The sequence below is a fragment of the Manacus vitellinus genome, unplaced genomic scaffold (assembly GCF_001715985.3).
Source record: "Manacus vitellinus isolate BGI_N305 unplaced genomic scaffold, ASM171598v3 scaffold_3_pilon, whole genome shotgun sequence".
Taxonomy (NCBI): Eukaryota; Metazoa; Chordata; class Aves; order Passeriformes; family Pipridae; genus Manacus; species Manacus vitellinus.
The window spans coordinates 45,938,621-45,953,015 of record NW_021940535.1 but is presented as its reverse complement, the minus strand read 5'-3'; the positions used below and the strand labels follow the sequence as shown (position 1 = coordinate 45,953,015).

At 39.8% G+C, this 14,395-nt stretch overlaps 1 protein-coding gene across 3 annotated transcripts in view; it reads left to right on the top strand.

The window, feature by feature from the left end:
* Positions 1–2,086: 2,086 nt before the first annotated feature.
* Positions 2,087–14,395, top strand: part of ZMYND11 (zinc finger MYND-type containing 11) — a 105,726-nt gene continuing 93,417 nt past the window's right edge. For all 3 annotated transcript variants that reach the window (XM_008922475.3, XM_008922474.3, XM_018075500.2), the window contains exon 1: positions 2,087–2,302. The gene's annotated coding sequence lies outside the window, so the exon portion shown is untranslated. The remainder of the gene's footprint in view (positions 2,303–14,395) is intronic.

Below are 14,395 nucleotides of genomic sequence, written 5' to 3'. Positions count from 1 at the left end.
ACAAGCACCTATGTAATAAACTCTATGCCTATCTTTCTACACTTGACTTAATTCACTGCCCAGAAGCTCAGAGAAGGTAACGTGACTATGGTTGCAGACACTCCCTACATGTTTGCTTTAGGATACCTTGTTCTTTTCAAAATCAAATATTTGTATCCTGAAACAAATATTTGGAGGCAGTCCAGACTAGCCGTTACAAATACGTTAAGTAAAAGAGATTGTTGGCAAGTAGTAGACTCCAGGTAAAAACCTGTATGGTAGGAAAACCAGAAGGCCTCCAACCCACATGTGCTTCCACGTTGGTGAAACTGCGGCCTAAGTATTTATTTGACAGCTCTCTATGGGTCCTGTGAGAGATAAAGGGCTAAAACCTCTTTATACTGGAGATAGCTGAACTTCTGCCTTAAATAAATATTTACATAGGTAAGGAGAAGGCACTGCAGCAGGGTAATAAATCTTTTAACTAAAAAACCTGAGTCTGGCTTTGGAGCTCTGTTTTGGAGTTATGGCAAATCCCCCCAGCTGATCCAGTTGTTGGGGGTACCTGCGTGTTTGAGCTGAAGAAATAAAAATGGTTATGTATGCTGCTAGCTATGCTTGTCCTCTGTTTGCTTCTGGATGCAAAAATTGTTTTGCCTTAACCATGCCGACTTGAGCAGAACTGTGAGCTTGACTACATGGTAGAAATATCAGAAGTTATAAGGACCCAAACTTCCCCCCCCCCTTTATAAATATAGCTCAGATGTAATTTGTACAGAGAAGGTTTCATAGAAACCTAAGACAGCCAAGCCAGCAATATCCTATGGAAGCTTGGCATATATTTCTATCAAATTTCTTTTGAAAATTACATGCCTTAATGAAATCATAGCCAAACATCACAAATAAATGCTTAACATAAGGTAGTCTTTTTGTAATTATATTGATGGTAAATCCCTTTTTACTTAAAAAATTGCCTGTAAATTTCATTTGCTTTTTATTAATACAAGCAATATAATGCACTTAATGAATTATAGTACCACTATTGGGTATCTGCCCAACCCCTCAACCACTCTTTGAAAGCAGATTACCAGCACTTTCTTTCCTATGTATTTATTTGAGATAATGTAAAATGTTCTTTCATATTTAAATACATAATAGAAGTAAAGCTTTATCACAGTTGTGCAACTAATCCTTATTTGTATTTTATTTTCAAAGTCGGTGTAAAGCCCTGATGCAGCAGTCTCAAAGGAACTGTGAGTTTAGATACTACTAGAAATCTTATTTACTGAACACACTGGAGAAACTTTCACTGTTCAATGTGCAAACTCTTGGACCAGGCACAATGGATGCATCTTTTTCAACATTAGCACTATTATTTCAGTCTACTATTTTAGTAATACTAGTGAGTAAATTTTTTTGCATGCATAAATGTTTATAGAACTAAGCTTGCAGTGTCTTTTAATAAAAGCATGCCACATCTCTAGTCAAGTTTAATTAATTGTGAAGTGTGTTACTTATCCATTTAATAATTCCTGCAAATTTCAGAAACTTCAGAATAAATTTTCCTAGACATTTATTAATATTTATCTCAAAGTCAATAAAAACCAGGATAAAATGTACATGTTTTCTTGCTACTTACATATCTATATATGCTTATAAAGTTATATATTTCACATTACCATGCATTTGCCAACCCTGCAGTGAAAGTATGGCTAGCAGTTGGATTCAATGATCGTAGAGATCTTTTCCAATCTAAATGATTCTATGATTTCATGATCCACAGTTTATAACATATAGACAACTCTGAGACATATCGTTGATTCTGTATGTTTTAGTTTCTGTTGCTCAAGGTGAGCGTCTACTTCAAAAACATTATCTGTAATTTCTCCAAGTTGGATTCATGATAGAAGGAATTTGCATGTATCAAGGCCAGATAAGCGCCATATTTTTCCTCTGCAATAAGACAGGGTACAGACCTAAGACTATGATAAAATACATACATAATAAATAGTTAAAGATCCGTTTCAAATGTATTATTAAAAAAAATAATAAAAGAAACAAACAGCAACTCCAGCAGACACCACTAGAGTTCTCCTTCTCCCAAATATCCCTAGCACCATCCTAAACCCTGTTTACCCCAGAAACCTGAACTGTGGACAGACAGAAGAGGAGAGAGAGAGAGAAAATTCAGACACAATAAAACTCTGAGGGGAAAAATATGTGGAAGGAGGAGGCAGCAGCGGCCTGGGGAAGGGATTGAAAAGTTTCCCCTGGCTTAACTTCTCCCCCCCTGCAGCAGCAGAAGCAGCGCCAGCAGCACAAGGTGAGAGAGACTTTTAAGTCTGGGGAGGAGGGGTGTGTGTGCGGGAGGGGGGGTGAATTTACAGTCCTGTGGATATTTCTGTGTCTACCTCCCTGGCTTTGGGGTGCGAGAGACGCCGTGTCTCATGCTGGGTGGATTTTTTTTTTTTTTTAATATGATGGAGGATTATAAACATGGCGCCTTAAAAAAACTACAAAATCATGTACACACTGTTCCAAGGAGATGGGGGAGAGGGGACAGGGGAAGGGCTGGGCACCAGGGGAGGGGGCAATCCTTCCCCGCGGGGTGCCGTATGAGGAGGGGGGGAGCAATTATACTTAATAATAAAATGTGTGGGGCTGCGGGGGGGAGATGGAAGGCGGGATTTTTTTATTATTATTATTATTTCATTTTTCGGAGTGGGCAGGATTATCTGGCAGCCCGCTTGGAAACCGCGGAGGAGAAGGGGACGGCGGCGGAGCGCGTGTGATTATTAACGGCGATTATTTTTGTACCCCGCACCTTCCCCCGGTCGGATTTCGGCTGGAGGCGCGGCGGGTCCCCTGTGCCGAGTTGCAGCCAGCCCTGGGGCCGGGGCGGGAGGAGGTGGGGTGGGGAGAGGGCGCTCCGGGGAGAATCGCCGAGAGGCGCTCGGCGCGGGCCTGCAGGGCGCGGGAGCCGGGGACTCGCGTGAGAGGCGAGGCCGGGCGGGGTGTGGCGCAGCCCGGCCTCGGCCCCGCCACCCCCCGCGGCCCCGCTCTTCCCCACACGCGGGGCCACAGCTTTGCCTCCCACTCTCCCCGCTTTTCCCTTCGCTCGCACCCCCCCCGCCGCCGCCGCCGCATTTCCCTCGCTGGGAGGGGGGATGCCTGTTTGGAGACGGGTCTTGGCCGAGTAATGGCAGCTGCTCGACAGCGCGAGGCTCCACAGGAGAGAGAGACGGCGGGGCCCCGCAGGCCGGGCGAGGGGCCATGGCTGCCGTGCCCGCGGGGGGCAGGGGAGGGGACGGGAGAGGGGTGAACTCGGAACCCCAGCCCTCCTCCGCCCGGCGGCTGCGGGCGGTGCCACCCCCGCGGCCGGGACGGCCTCGCCGCCCGATCGCCTGTGCCCCGGCACGGCCCCAGTGTGTCTGGGGTAGGGCCCGGGGGCAAGAGGGGCCGACTTCCCCGCTGCGTCCCTCCGGCTCCCCGAGAGCAACGCGCTCGCTCCCCCCACCAGAAAGGTCCCTCCCGGAGCCCCGCCGGGCTCGGCGGCCGCATTTCGGGGAATGTGGACCATCGAGGGGCTGGCTTTTGTTGGGGGCTTGGGGGGTTTTGTGTGTGTGTGCACCCCTGAAGCCATGTCTTCAGATAACTCCCCTCGGTGCACTTTTTGGGGTGTTCTCCCTCTCCCCCTGCCTCGGGGCTGCTCAGAGGCCTGTCTCCTTTCTTTTCGGGGAATGGATGGAAGTGTAGGTGTGGGGGTGCCCATGGTGGGGATGATGGGGAGCTTCGGCAGGCTTCGGCCGTCTGTGTGCTCCAGACAACAGCCCCCTTGTAAAATATTGATGTTAAGGACTTGAGAAACTTTGTGTGTGTCTTTTGGGGCTTATCCTGAAAACAACAGACTTTAAGAATTTGGTTTTGGTTGTCTGCGAATGTGGAAAAAAGAACTTTACAGAGGCTAGAGATGGGGTGGCTTGAGAAGAGGAAAAGGAGTGAAAAACTACTTAATTTGGTGCTGGTTGGTTTTATAATTGTATAATTGGGCATTTAACACCCTGGAATCATCTGCCATGGTTTCTGTATTGTAGGGAGTAATTCTATATTGTAGTTTTGAGATGATCTTACTGCAGTAAAAAAGAACAAAGGTAGAAAATGCTTTCTTGTCCTAGATAGGCTGATATTTTCTCACTTCTGTTGCTGTTCTCTGAAGGAAATAGTTTAATTCTTTAGGGGTGATCACTGAGACAGGTGTCAGGAGGGGGGGATGATGGGAGGGAAAATGCCAGTTTGTGGTTCAAGTTGCAGTCCCTTGGGTTTTTCTAGTTCCTCATCCTTCAGTATAAAGGACCTGGCATCTCTCCACATTTTTTTTTTTTTAATTATCAACCATTCTGAGTGTGCTACAGAAAGTCTTTAGGGAAGTAGACTATTTGCTGACTGGTGTTTTGTATACAAGTGAAAGTACCCACAAAATAATTTACAGTGTGGATTTGCACCATTAATTAATTCCCACTGTGGAATTATGGCATTAAAATGCCAGATTTTCCATGCCTAAACAAACCTTCTCTGCTTTGACCAGATAGTTGTATGGAGAAGGGTGGGAAGGGAATGGTTCATGGTCTATGTAGTTCATCAGAGAACACTTTATCTTGCTGATGGTTAGTTTGGTTTTAGTGAGTGGGGAAAAAAGTAACTGTGTAGATGACTTTTTGTTGGTTGTGCGTTGGATGGTGGTCTCTGCCTCTGCAACTGATACTTGATATCGGGTTCAGCGCAAAGGACCGAGTGAGAAAAATTAGTCTTCCACTGCATCTCCTGAACTGGGTAATGTGATGGAAATTGTCTTGTGATGACGCTATGCCAGGGGAGTTGTGAGTGTGTGGATGTTGTGTGGGGGCGGGTCTTAAAACTTCGTTGATGCGCTAGAAGATACTCTTCCACAGTTTGAAACTTTGTAGCACAAGTTTAATGGGGTACTGCGCCTTTATAGGTGGTTGGGTTTGGTTTCTTTTTTTTTTTTAATCTAAGCAAGAATTTTAAATATAAATGTAAAAAAAAAAATTGTTCACCATGAATTAAAATTCTTAGTAGTTTGGCTTAGTTCTTATGTAGTATGAGCCAGAGCAATACATCTTAACTTTCCAGGAAAAAATTGAGCACTATTGAAGTGACAAGAATTTCATGACCAGAATTGCTGTGTGCACAGTCTGTAGGACATTTGCTGTTGTGTGGGGTGGTGTGTCCATACAGCTTGTATCCAGTAGGCATTCTGTGTGCAGCTACTGTTCGGGTTACCTGGTTCAGGTTCCCCCCTGCCCTCATAGCAGAGGGTAGAAGGGACTGTTCAGAAAGACCTGAGGAAGAGCCTGAATCATTTTTCAGCCTAAGGTCATCTCAAGAGCAAACGAGATGGTGAAAGGCTGTGAAGTGTGCTCGGCTTTTCCACCTTGCAGGTAAATAAAACATGTTGGGTGCTCTTAGTGACATGGTGCTCCTGGAGAAGAAAACTGTGCGAGTGGACAACTAATTTGGCCTCAAACTCACCTTGAAGTGCCTCAGGCTACATCTAGACTGTTATGCATTTCTACCTGTGAACCGAATCCTGGGGACCACTGAACTGTACTGTCTGCAGTCTCTGAATTAGAATAAAATACTTCAAAAAGAAATTGATAAAATATAACATTGAAAATGTTTTCTTAATTTTAGGCATCTAAACCTCTCCATAGATGTCTGCATTGTCTGGTTTGTTAGCAAATTGTCTCATTTCACACAATTTGACAATTGGGTAATTTTAGAATTAGAAGACATGTTTTGAAATTCAGGACTCAATTTCTGTCAGCTAAAGTTCAGAAATTATAGACACACCTGTAACTAGTTTTCATAGTTACTGCTTTCCACAGTCTTTCAGGTCGTTTAACTCTGGAAGTGTGCGAAGACCTCAGGCAGTGTGAATTGGTCCAGGCTAAAAGTTCTGAAAGAGGGACAAGGTGATGATAAAGATGTCACCAGTAAACTTCTGATTTTCTTCTTAAATGACTTTTTAGCTAAATCCAGATTAGCATAAATGTCAGTAAAAGAAGTCTTTTACCCATAATGTGGGTTGTTACAAATACCAAGTCGAACTATAAACAAAATAATTCTGTGCAAGGTATATGTGGCTCACACCAGTGATGAACTTTGTTCATAAAATGCTGAGTTGTTTAAAATTACTGTCCAAACACACAAAACAGTTTACTTTCCTCAATGAAGTAGAGTTTGGGGGTTTTTTCAAAGCTTAGATCAGAATTGCTGGAGCAATTCCTTTTCTTATATCCATCCAGTAAATATATAAATTTATTTCAAATCCTTGCCACTGATTTTATTAATTGCAGTGGCTTTTCTTCCATGTAACAGGACTTTCTTTAGCCATCCTTCTTGCACTAATTGTTTAGGAGCTAATGTCAGATCATGTTCTTTATCTGCAGGGGGTTTTGTGCCTTGTTTTTTGTTGAGTTTGCTTAGTCTCAGGATGCAATGAACACTCCCACAGTACTTGTGTAGTACTTGGAGCGTGGTGCCCTTGGTAACTGGGCAGTGCAACGTATGTCATCTTTTATATAGCTCATATATTTTAGTCTGTCAGTGTTGCTTGTGCTAAATGTTGTGAACAAAGATTGTTCTTGTCAGGTTCTGGATCATTTTTGATCAGTTGAATGTAAATTTAGCTCATAATTGGGTTATTGTTCTAAGGTTTAATCTGCCAGTTGGGAGAGTATAACGTGCAAAATAGGTAGTTTATAAGATGATGATTCCATTTTGGAGGAATTTATTAATAAGTTAACTCCTATATTACAAAAAAAGGAAAAGAAGAAGTTTTCACCATTTTTCAGTGCAGTATAAAAATGCAAATTCACTTGTGAGAGTATCTTGTCATCTATATAAAATTCAAAATAGGGGTGGAAAACTCCATAAAATCCTTCATTCCTGGGTGTGGTGGAGGCAACTGGCAGTGGGTTGACAGACACCAGTGTGGTCGTGTACAGTATAATAAACACTGTGTCCTCAAGCCTGCACAGGTGAACTCCTATGGCACACAGAGCTCTCTGATTTCCAAGGCCTCTACATGCAGCTCCCTGCAACAACAGGGCTGAATTGAGCCCATATTTTCCCCCTGTATTTTCAACTGCAGTCTTTAAACGTAGTTTTATCATCTCTTGAAACCAATGTCTGCCATCAAGTTAATTGACCAAGCCTGAACGCTGTGTTATTATTTATTTATTTATTTCTAACATGCTCTGGATGTTGAATTACATGAAAAAAATTTTTAGGGGTAAAAGTAGCATTTTAGTAAGATTTCTTTCATATTTATGTTTTTTGGTTTATTTCTCCCTGAAATGACTGGAGTCTTTTAGTTCTGTGGGCAGGTGAGAGAAGGCACAAGGGGTGATACACTGTGACATGTCCATGAACCCAAGTTAAAGCTCATGGTGTCTAATTTTAGGTCAGCCAGCTTTGGTAATATCCCATCAGAGCCTGATCCTGTAGCTGTACCACGTAGATAAATCCAAGGCATAGTTATTGAGAGTTTGTGTACAAAATGTCTGGTTTTGATTTTCTTCCAGTCTCTCATTTTCCACTTCACTAAAGGCAAAAGTTTCTGTTATGGAAGTAGAGAGACATGTAAATTGAGTTTAAAGTATGTTATTAGTTCAAATGGCAGGACCTTAGTATTTGTAATTCCAAAGTTAGAAATATATTAAAAAATATAAGTAAAATATAGTTTACTGATGTATTTACCAACAATGAGAATACCTTTGAATATACCTTTATGCTATATTAAATTTTCAATTCCAGGATTAAATCTTTGCAGAATAAAACATTGTGGAAGTAGTGGTTCTGACTCTTCATACAGCTCTTACTTCTAGTATGATATAAAACTAATTCTTAACAAACAATTTTAGCACCAGACACAGTGAAATTTGAATTACTAAAATCCACTTATTGGTTAAAAAATTAATTCAAAACACACCTACAAAAATACCAGTAATCCCATTCACCCTTTTTGTGGAAATGGCAAAGAACTGGCCTCACTGCAATAAATTGTTTTTATCCTAAATAGGATACTGTTGATTTGAGATCTAGTAATTTTAAAAATTTTAAACATATTGCTGTTTATCTTGCATTTCTCCTAGGCTTCATTTTCTCTTGCTTTGTTAGGATGTTAAAAATAAACATTAAACCAACTTGCCATATATTCAAATATATGATTTTAATGCAGATAGCTAATGTTTTGGCTACAGACTGTAGGAGTCTGCTAGCAGGTGTAGTACTCAAAAGCAGCATTTTGGCAAGTGGGCATTTGTGCTTTGATCTCCTGCACTTAGGGCATGGCATTGTTATCTGGTCTTTTAAAGAGAGGTGGATGGGAGTCTCACGCTGTGACTCACGGGACATGGTACTTAGTTTACTAATTTTAGCAGAGCGATTCTTATCTGTCAATGTGAGGTTTTATTGGAACCTTTTGGAAAAGCAATGAAGTAAAACAAAATGGGGTTGAGAGAAAATGATTACCAGAATCCCAAAGTAGCTAGAAATAGTATACTGTGGAAAAGAAATTAAAAGGGTATGAGGTATGTTTACTGCTCGACAAATCTTTGAGAAGATCTGAGAGACAAGAGAGCTTTATGTTTCTTAGCATGCTGTCGTCATTCTCTGTTAAGTCTCACACAACATTTATGCATTCAGTAAGAGAGGATCTCACACTACAGATACCTGTTTGCAATTACAGATGCTTCTCAAGGCAGAAACCAAGTACCAGCCAAGTCTGCATTGGCTGCTTGTGGCTTATTACTATTTTCTTGGTGTCACTGCCAGTAAAAGAAAACTTCGGAAGAGGAGATAGTCTGTGCCTTGCAAAACAGACTAGTGCAGTGTGTGTGCATTCACAGGCACAAATTAAAGTGGAAATTTTACCTCAGAATGGTGGGGGGGTTCTCCAGTTTTCCTTCTGGTTGGTTGTTAATTTTCTGAGCTGTCATTGATTTCAGAGACAAGCTTAAACCCAATGTTTATGCATAATCCCCTCTCCCCAAGCAATTAGTAGGATCCAGGTTCAAAATTGCACAAAATCAAAACAAAAGAATTGCTATTTCATAAAATGTAATCACAGGCCACACAGTCACTGATTGTTCACTGATGAAAATTGATATGCACTGCAGAAAATTCACTGTTACCCATAGATTATTATTAATATAATGATGGAGACCTTGATCATATAGGCACTTTTTTTCCCACAGGCATAAAAATGTATAGGCCATGGAGGATACTGATGAATGAAATTTAGTTTAGTAAAATAGTTTTAAAAATTAAAACCTTATGTATAACTCCAGTATTCAAGGAAGAACACAGTTACAGTTCATTGTGCTGATATAATTTTATGTAATGTTATATTTTTGATTCTTCTACTGGAGTTACATAGCAGTGCTACATAGGCATTTTTATGCCTTTTCAATATCAAAAGTATGACTTGTTATTCTTGCAAATGCCAAATTTTGCATTGATGATTGTTTCCATTGAAGCTAACACACTTTTCCTACATGTGCATTAGTCTTTGAAGGAATTTACAGTATTTATGGAAAGAACAAAGACAATGTGGATACAATTTTTCTGTTAGTGACTTGTAACATTTTCTATATATCTTAAATCCTGTATGTTATAAAAGGCCTTAATTATAAATAAAGAAAACTGGTAAAATAGAAATTCCTACTGGAAAAGCTGATACCATTATGAGAAGAAAGGTTTATTTTTATTTAGGAAAGCTAGAAAACAGGTATGTCAGGAAACTGAGGATTTTAACATAGTTTCAAAATTATGGAAATTGTGAATGTGAAAACAGATAAATAATAAAATTATATTGGGGTTTTTTTTTATCACAGAACATAAATTAAAAACCTGAATTCTGAAAATGACCTCGTTTCATCCTGTTCATTATCATTTACCTGCAAAACCTAGGCAATCCTTTTTGCTCCATGCAACAAAGAGTTTAGAAAGAGTAATGTTCTCCCCAGCTTGTGCTTCTATTCCTTCTTTATTATGCAGTTCAGAAATCACAGAAAATTTTTTCCTTTCTTAATTAGAAACAAAGAATTGTTATTAGTTGTTTCCCCAGGAATCAGACTGGCACCATTTTTAGCTTCATATAACTGTAGTTGAGAATTTAGGATGTTCCTAAGAACTGATTGCATGAACCTTTTCTCAGGAAACTGGATGTTTCACCGTCAGTCATCACGTGTAAACTCACATTTGAATATAATACAGCACACTGAATAATTTGGCATTGACACTAATGTTTTCTCAATAAAAAAGAAAAGAGATTTTTTTTTCCACAAATAGAAATAGATTTCTGAAAATTTTTCTTGGTCATGGTAAAATGTGAGGAACAGTGAAAAGGGATGTACACTTTGCTCATTGGTACCTCACGATATCTGACGTCTTAACAGCCAGACTAGAATGTAATGTCAGGTTGTTTAAAAGCTGCCATGTTAAAATCTTGTTTGTTTGCTTGCTTGTTAAAAGAAAATGTTTTATTTCACTGACATATCTTTTTGAAGGAGAGTGCTGATGCATACCTGGAGGCATTTCAGACTGACAGTGTTGGAAAGTGAGAAACATGGACACTCTACCTCTGTAATTGCACCTTTCAGTTTTGTAGCTTTGTCTTCTTCTTCTTCTTACACTGACCTGAAGTAAATAGATTTGCAGGAAATATTTGTTGTAAGAAAGACATTCTTCCTTTTCCTGCACACTTTCCACTCTGCTGGCTCCCAGAAGGCTTCTTTGTAAATCTCCTAATTGGAAGCATACTCCTAACTTCTCCCTGATTCCAGACATGAGATTTCCTCTTGTTTTTCAACTTGTACTTTTTAGGAAATATAGATTAAGAGTCAAGTATCTGCAGGTGCCATTTTATTATTTTTTTATCCACACTGATGTTGTTTTTCTCAGTAGTTTTAAAAAATTTGTTAATAATAACCCATTTTCCAGTCAACTAAGTATAAGCCTAAGTTGTAGCACTAATTCCTGAAGACATGCAGCTTTCAATAAAATGGAAGATTTTTGTCCCTTATAGGGGCACAGGAAATACCAATAAATGTGAGCTAAAGCTAAGAGATGGCACAGATATTTTGAGTACAGGTGCACCAAGGAACCTAGAAGCAGAACATGGTTTGCTTTGCCAAGTTAGTGGATAAGCAGTTACAGTGTTTCCTGGGCCAATGGGAAGGAATGGTATCCAAATTTCTGCTTGGCTCTTCTTCCATGAGAACTGCCTTTCTTGATCAAACTAGCATGTCATGTAATCCAGAGTCTTGTTTCCAGCCGTTGCCGATCTCAGATGTTTCCTAAAGAGGTGCCAAAAATCAGGCGATTTTCTGAGGTAGAAATCTATAGAATACTTTTTTTTCCCCCATACTAGTTCCCAAACAATAATAATTTAGATTATGGTTCCTGGTTTTACACATATAGAAGCTTTACTTATTCCATTTTTAAAATGTTTTAAATTCTCCTTCCTGTAATAACCGAACATTTTAGCTGCAGTGTCAAAACCTATTGCTTTTTAGGTCAAGCCTGTTCTGTCCTCTCCACATGCCTTGCAGCCTCCCACTGCAGTGCTCTTTCTCTTTGCACATTTTCCAAGAGCTTCTTCCTGGGTTGCAGAAAAGAGCCATGTGTACCTGCTTCTCCTGAGGTATTTGATGGAGATAAGAGACCTCGAGGGGCCAGTTAATGAAAGGCTATAGTGATTGTGGAGTGCAAATAAGAGCTGGAAATGCACATATGAAAGGAAGAAAGGGAGAGTTTGGCATGAGATGCGCATTAAGTGGAAGTCAAGGTACACACTTCACAGGATAGGGGAGAGAGGACCACTGTCTGTGTTAACGTCATTTGGTGCAGCACTGTTGATTTTAGTGGAGCAATATTAGTTTACACCTGCAGTAAATTTTCTCCTGAATATCTGGGAATGAGAATATAAAATGAAGTGTTTATGGATGAGTGACAGAGAGAGTGAGCGTGTGAGAGAGAGCGCATGCACACATTTTCAGGCCTGATTGATTATATGAAAAAAACCCCGGAGTTGAAAGAACATTATTTTAAATTAACATTCATTATCTTCACGCGTGAGATAACAGTTCACTTTGGACCAGATCCTAGCACCATTATGTTTCTTGAGCAGAGACTGCTTTTTCCTGAATGAGGTTGTTCAGTATGAGAATGGCAAAATATAGTCAGATCTTTGACAATAAAAATATATGGTTTAGTCACCATATATTAGAATAACGCTGTATTATTTCTCAGGAAAACATGTATTTTTTTCTTTTTTAAAGTGAATGGTTACATTTTCGTGCACTAAAAAGTAAGATAACCCATTTCTTTTTTTTTAGGTCTCATCTTATGCCTGGAAAGGCTTGCAGCCATTTTAATTCATGCTGCATTCATTGATCTAGCAGTTAAATCATTTAATCACCCTGCAGCTAGGTCGTCTACCTATTGGACACTGTTAGAGAGTTCAGTAATACACTTTGGGTTATTGGCTTCTAAATGTCACTTTTGGAGGAAAAAAGAGAAAAAAACTAAAAAGCAAACAAGCTATAAACACCCCAGTTAACAGATGAACAATATAAAGGAAAACAGTGTGAATTCATGATCTTATCACTCAACTATTTTTTCTTTATTCTGTACATAATATAAATAGAAAAAAATGCACATCACAGCAAACAATGGAAAAAATCTGATTTTGATCTTCTTTGGTAGTTCTTTTGCTTTTAAATACAGAGTTCTGCAAGATTAAGTCATCTAATTAGGCAGCAGCTTGCTAAGAAATATTTTCATAACGGACGTAGTTTGTGAGCATGAAAATGAAAACCACATCTTAAAATTATAACCCCAAATAACATTCTGAAATTAAATATTACTCTGAAAAATGGCTTATTCTTTAAGTATAGTCATGTGAAAAAAGTGACATTTGTATTTTATGTGTTAAACAGCATTAGGAAACCTAATTTCTTAGGCTCTTAAGTGCTGCGATAGTAGAAACCCAATGACCTAGATATATAAAAAGGGAAATAAATATGGCAGCAGCTAATGTGTGGCAGTGGAAAGCAGAGAAAAATGTTGTGATGCTTCTAAATGTCCTGTATTTTCTGAGAGGGAGCTACTCACACTGAAATAAACCTCTTCTTGGTATACACTAGGCAAGTATCTTGTCTAAAGAGGGACAGTAAATTCTTTGGCAGTGATGCACTTGGCACCAGCAGTTTTTAAAGGGTCACCCATGTGCTTTTCGGTTATTTCCCTACAGACATGAAAAAAAAAGTTCATGCTCTTCTGAGGTATTGTTGTCCGGGTGCAGGTGGAAGAAGGAAGTTGTATTTCATATGAAGATGGGAACTGCATTTCCCTCTTGTTCTATGAAAGCTCAAGATCCAGAGATGTTAATTCCATCTGTCTGTGTCTGGATCCCTTGGCTTATTTCCTTGTGCTTCCCTGATGTACACTGAAAGCTTCATCACATGAGAGGTTATGATCATGTTAACTATCTCTGTGTTACTATACCTTCAGCAGAGAGACTTTAAACAGAGGGTCAGTTGTTCATCTAATTTGCAATGTTTTCTTAATAAGTGATTTTTTTTCATTGGTTTCTTTCTCTGATTTTTAATAGCTCCTCTGCTTTATTATGTTAGTCTATGACAATTTTGATACAACTTCTTGTTACACTTTCACCTGGGCATTTTGGGATGTGTTTTCTTTTTTGAAGTAGTTAGTCATGATATATGTACATGAGGAGTCCGACCACAGAGGAGTAATTTGACTGAGGTTTCATGAATGCCATCCCATGCACTGAGTAAGACCTCAGTGCATTAAGGCAGGTTAAACAGGGATCTGATGCTTTTGCTCGCTTTCTTTTGGAAGAACCTGGAAAGGGCTGCAAACTCAAATGAATGTGCTGTGTCCTTACTGTGTATTTCTTTACCAGAAAATAGGGGCTTCAGTCAGGGAAGGCAACTCAGGTTAAAGGAAGGTGCTGAAACCAGCTGCATGGTAAAGGAAAATGAGAATTCAGTAATAGTAAAATCAAAAAGTCAGTGCTAAGGGAACATACGTGCAGGTATGTTCCTTCAAGACCTGAAGATGCCTCTTAAAAAAGGGTTCGAGTGGCTGAATTGCAGTGTAGGAGTGGTGTTTAAGCAGTCTGAGGCCCTTCTGCAGGAGAGCAAACAAGTGTCTGTTGAGTTCAGTCTGTGTTGCTGGGTGTGGTGGCCAGATGATTATCAAACTAATAACTGAAGTGCAATATTGCAGTGGGTATCAAACCTTTTCATATCCACGCTGCTGAAGTTTAGAAACAAAGGAGCTCTTGACAGTTTGAAATTAC